Source organism: Gossypium arboreum, chromosome 13, assembly GCF_025698485.1.
Source record: "Gossypium arboreum isolate Shixiya-1 chromosome 13, ASM2569848v2, whole genome shotgun sequence".
NCBI classification, from domain to species: Eukaryota; Viridiplantae; Streptophyta; class Magnoliopsida; order Malvales; family Malvaceae; genus Gossypium; species Gossypium arboreum.
The window spans coordinates 64,912,810-64,918,341 of NC_069082.1; the positions used below are offsets into that span (position 1 = coordinate 64,912,810).

The 5,532-nt window shown below is 34.0% G+C and overlaps 1 long non-coding RNA gene across 1 annotated transcript; it reads left to right on the forward strand.

Annotated features, from left to right (window-relative positions):
• Positions 1–3,998: 3,998 nt before the first annotated feature.
• On the forward strand, positions 3,999–5,184 carry LOC128286487 (uncharacterized). The gene is made up of 2 exons (XR_008277068.1): positions 3,999–4,077; positions 4,901–5,184. It is a non-coding gene; the product is annotated as an uncharacterized LOC128286487 (long non-coding RNA).
• Positions 5,185–5,532: the final 348 nt, after the last annotated feature.

Consider the following 5,532-nt stretch of genomic DNA (forward strand, 5'->3'; position numbering starts at 1 on the left):
AACAGGGGAGACTTTAACTAATAAACTGTACTAATTGGCCCAACCAAAAATTCTAGAAAAAAATTAGTAGATATATATATGAGTCTAGTTTCAGGAAAAATTTACGGAATTGGATTTCGAGTTTCGTAACTCGAGATATGATTTTTAAAGCGACTGTGATGCAGTTAGCCAGCTTGTCTGTAAATTTTAAAATGAATTGTATGAGCTGTTTAATTAATGAATTAAGTCCGTTAACACCTCGTGTTCGACTCGACAACGGTCTCGAGTGCACGGGTGTTACATTTAGTGGTATCGAGCAGGTTTAGTCAGTTCTCGGACTAACCTAGCATGTGTAAAAGTTTAGCTATACATGCCAGCGATCGTGATAGTGTGATGTCTTCCGACGCGTATAAGTACCGTCTTATTTAGACAGGGTACTCTCCAACCGAGCTGCGCCAACCATGTTCAATGTTAAGTAAAGGTATTTGAGTAAAATTATGATTATGATAAGTCTCGGTTCAGAAAAGTATGAATAAAGGTTTATGATACATATGTGATAATATGTGAGATGAAAGTTCATGTTGTGATAAATATTCATATTTGCTTAATGCTCATATGATGTAGTGTATGTGGCTTACTTGATAAGATGAGCGGAATAAATAGAAAGTAGTGGAGGTATGAATAAAGGTCATAATATTATGATCTGAATGAAAATGTCCTTGTCTTGATTGGACGTTGAATGTTGATGAATGTTAATGATATACAAATTTTATGAGATAAAGGATTATAATGAAATGAACTTATCTATGTTAAATTGTTGGACTGAATTGTATGATTGTAATGATATGTACATGATGATGCACGAAATGAAAGTTGAGATTGTGATGCAAATATCTATGTTTGTTTGGCCTTATATAATGTCATGAGCATGAATTAATTTAATTAATTGAATGGATAAGTAAAGCTATCTAGAAAACATAGAATGTATGCATAAGTATATTGTCTAAATGGGACAATAGGAAAATTGGTGTAAGCCAACATGAATGAATGACATGATTTTGATGATGTTACTATGATGATGGAAGTTGTGTCATATGTGTATGTATAAGAAAGTCGAGTCAGAGGTCCTACAACCTCCCCTTACCAAAGTGGTACTTATAATGGAATTTCATGAGATTTGTATTGAATAAGTTTTCGGTTGAGAACCCAAAGAGTTCAGTGATAGAATAATTATAAGTATGATCCGAGATTGAAAATGAGCTGATAAGTAAAGTCGAGCCCAGAAAGTATCGGATTGACGTAAAAATTATTGGAGTTATGCCCGTCCTAGTTAGAAAAGGAATTCTCCTTGGTAAATCGAATTACTCAAGTGCAAGGTCGAGAAAAGTGTAAATCGAAATTTATTCGAGCCGACATTTTTAGTGAATGGTTTAATATAAAATTTGTGACGGCAGAACTAGTTGGGGAAATGATATTTCAAATGTGAATTATCCGAGTGTGACAGCTTATGACCAGGATGATTTAGCGATCTCTTTTGAGATGTTCCATGTGTTCACCCGTTCTCGAAATATTTCTATGGCTATTGATCTTTGAAGAAATTCTTGTTATATGGGAATGTCTTCTAATTTGGTGTTGGATGAAAGCATTGGTAGTCGATTGGTTTATAATTTATATTGCTCTATTTCATCGGGTATTCTATTTCATTTCGTCGATAAGAATTGATGAGAGAATTCATATGATATTATGATTCTGCTTTTCTACTTGATGCTTCATCGATATATATGTATGGGAAGATATATTGATCTTGTTATATTTGATTTCATGGGATTAAATGATGTTTTCTTTTGGACTTTCTTTCTTTGAAGAATTATCGAGGTATTCTGTATTTTCTCTATGAATTTGGTTTTCGATTCTCGGCATAGTATCGTATCTTGGGTTTCTTTATCCCGGATCTCTTTATTCGGATTTCTTTATTCGGGTTTCTCTATCTTGGATTTCTTTATTCGGTTTTCTTGTTATCTTTGTTCCATAATTTGTCAATTATGACTCATGTTCAATCGTTCTTCATTTCGTGATAATCATGTCAAATATGACTATACTTCTAATTTGATCTTGGTAATGTGGTGATTTTAGTATTGGGATTTTTCTAATTTATGTGTAAGGATTTGACATCAAGAAAGGCATAGGTGATAAAAGCGCGAGTTTTAGTCGGTATGGTAAATTATTTATTTGAAAGATTTCATGTGACAATTATGTCGGGATTATTTTCCCAAGTTTGATAATAGAATTTCATTTTGTACAGATCAAAGAGTAAATAGTTTGAACGAGAAGTCTATATTTAATAGAAAGAGTTGAATATTAGTTTAAGTCACTACGAATGATAAGGTTTCCATCTTGTGAAAGCTGAAAAGTTTATTACATGTTGACGAGTTCGGATAGATGAGAATATTGGTAACCAAGCGTCGAACTAGACTAGTCTACATTGAGCAATGACTTCGACTTTCAAGAATGTATTGTTGTATGAATTGTGATGTGTTTCAAGACGGTGAGGTAATGTGATAGTTTAGAGCATCCGATGTTACATAAAATCGGAGTTGTTAAAGGGGTTAAAGCCGAGCATTGGGATCTATCAAAATTATCCTTGTCAATGTTGATATTGGGATGGAAATGAGAAGGATTATTCTTGAGGCCATATCGAATTATTTCTATGGCGGAAAAGGAAAATGGGATGTATCCTATTGTTAAATGTTTGGCGAGATCTATAAATCACATCGTATTGAATGAATTCCTACTCATCGATTCATGGAATTTCGTGTCTCTTTAATTGTCGGATTTCTTGGAATTCGGTCTCCATTAAATCAAGTTGAGATCCGTGTTTTATGTCATGATATCATGGGAAATTGAGAAGGGTTGAAAATTTAAGAACAGTTGAGAGTTGAGGCGTAAGCTTTTAGATCATATGAGAAATTGAAGAGATGTATTGGAGGTACAGTCTAAGTGCAAGTTCTTGACACCAAATATGAGATTAAAAGTGAAGACCACTTTTTCGGTAAGATTTTGGGGACGAAAATCTCGAAGGGGAGAGTTGTAATATCCCGATTTTGGGCCTAGTCGGAATAGTGGTTTCGTGACCACAAAATCCGAGATATAAATAATTATTTTATGATTATTTTAAGGTCTATGATATGATTGCATGATTGTGTGAAAATTTCGTGAAGAAATTTTATGCATAAAGTGCTTAATTTGAAATTTGGGACTAAATTGAATAAATTGCAAAACTTGTGTTCTAGAAGTATTTTGCATAAAATTGAATTAGATTATTAATTAGAGGTCCTTAAAGAGTAATTTTACCAATTTCTAAGTCTATGGACAAAAATTGGACATGGATGGAATTTTGGAAAGTTTAGTAGTAAGGGCATTTTGGTCATTTAGGGGTAAAATGAATTAAAATACAAAATTAAAGCCAATTTTGCTCATCTTCAACCCCATGGCCGAATATAGCAAGGAGAAACCATGGCTAGGGTTTTTCAAGCTTCCAAGCTCGATTATAAGTTCGTTCTAGCCTCGTTTTTAATGATTTTTACGTTTTGGAGTCCCGTAGCTCGATTTAGCTTATGCTAGCAATAATTTAACCTAGGGTTTATATTTGGAAAAATACCCATAGGTGAAATTTGTGTATTTTGGTGTTTTATGATAGAATATGAGGTTTTAAATTATGTTAGACAACTTGTGCTACTCGGTTTTAAGTGAAAACGAGCAAAAGGGCTTAATCGGTAAAAATACCTAATAGTCATAAGTACATGTTAGAGTGAGAATTTGATGTTGCCATAGAAGGAAAAATGATCAGCATGTCATAAAACATAAGAAAATAGGCTGAATTTTAATTTACGAGCTTTGGGGCAAAAGTGTAAATATGCAAAAGTTTAGGGGCAAAATTGTAATTTTTCCAAAATATGATTTTGGGTCAATTTGAATAATGTGAGTCCTAATTAGACTATATTTTAAATGATAGAGCAAGGAAAACTGAAATTCGGGCTAAAATGGGGAAAATACCAAGTTGTGGACGAAATGGTAAAAATAGCCATTTTCGCATACGAGGTAAGTTCATGTGTAAATGTAGTAACATAATTGTTGTTTTAAGGAATTTTAATGTTGTTTATATGATATGATGCTTATTATTATTATCATGAAACGTTATGTTTTATGGTTATTGTTGAATAATATGTAATTATGTGAATTACTTGATGAGTATGAACTATCACCGAGTATCGGTTCCGATATTCCGTGGAAGACGGCAAAGATGTGAGATCGAGGAAAAAAGCCCGTTTGAACCTTAGGAATAGATTAGGATACAAGTGACATGTCACTAGGATATTTGGGCATCCGAACTCGTTGAGTTGAGTCCGAGTTCACTTATGGATGCGAGCGTCCGAACTCGTTGAGTTGAGTCCGAGTTCGTGAGATGTAACTAGGCATCCGAACTCGTTGAGTTGAGTCCGAGTTCACTTATGGATGCGAACGCCCGAGCTCGTTGAGTTCAGTCCGAGTTCACTTATGGGCGGGTTACATGGTAGCTTGGCTACATATGTGGCACTTATGTGCAAACTTTCCATGTATCCAATTATATTCGATGTGTTCAACGGGTAAAGTTCTACTCAAATGGAGGAATACTCAAGATGAAAGGGACGTATTGGTAAGTGTTGTGAAATGGATAATTTGAACAGGTATGTACTTAACCCTCGGGTTGAAAACTCGATATAACGACAATATGGTAAGATGATAAATGAAAAAGTGATATGAATGTCTTGGTGATGATTATGCAAATGATGTTTTATGTTTGCTTATATGGTTATGTTACTTGCTATTTGCATGTGAGCTTACTAAGCATTTATGCTTACTCCCTCCTTTTCATTCCTTGTAGTGTTGACAAGCCAGCTCGGAAATCGGAAACGGTCGGAGGCACGCTCACACTATCCGTATACCATCTTGGCATAATGGCTTGTATATTTTGAGTATGGCATGTATAGCATTATAATCATTTTATATGTATGGTCTTATGATATGGTTATTGAGTGGTATGGAAATAGAAATGCTTGGTAATGATTAGCCATTGGAATGGCTAATCATGATCATATTTGGTATTATGTATGTCAAATTGCTAGCTAATCCATGGAAACCATGAAATAGGTAAAATTTACCATAAAATAGATTCAGACAGCAGCAGTGACGTGAGTTTGAAAAATCACTAAAAATAGTAGAAATGGAATTAAATAATGAATAAGTTATGGAATTGAAGCTTGATGAGTCTATTTTCATATGGAATAAGCGAAATAGGTATATGAGCTATATTTTATGAGATGTTTAAATTTTTGTGAAACAGGGCCAGAGCGATTTCTGGATCCCCTGTTCTGACTTTGGAAATTCACCATAAATTTTACAAAGATAATTAGAAGTCATGCTTTATATGTACAGATTCCTTATTGAGTCTAGTTTTATTAGAGATAAACGGCATAGTCATTGAAGCTCTGTACAGGGAGATATCTGATTCGTAAT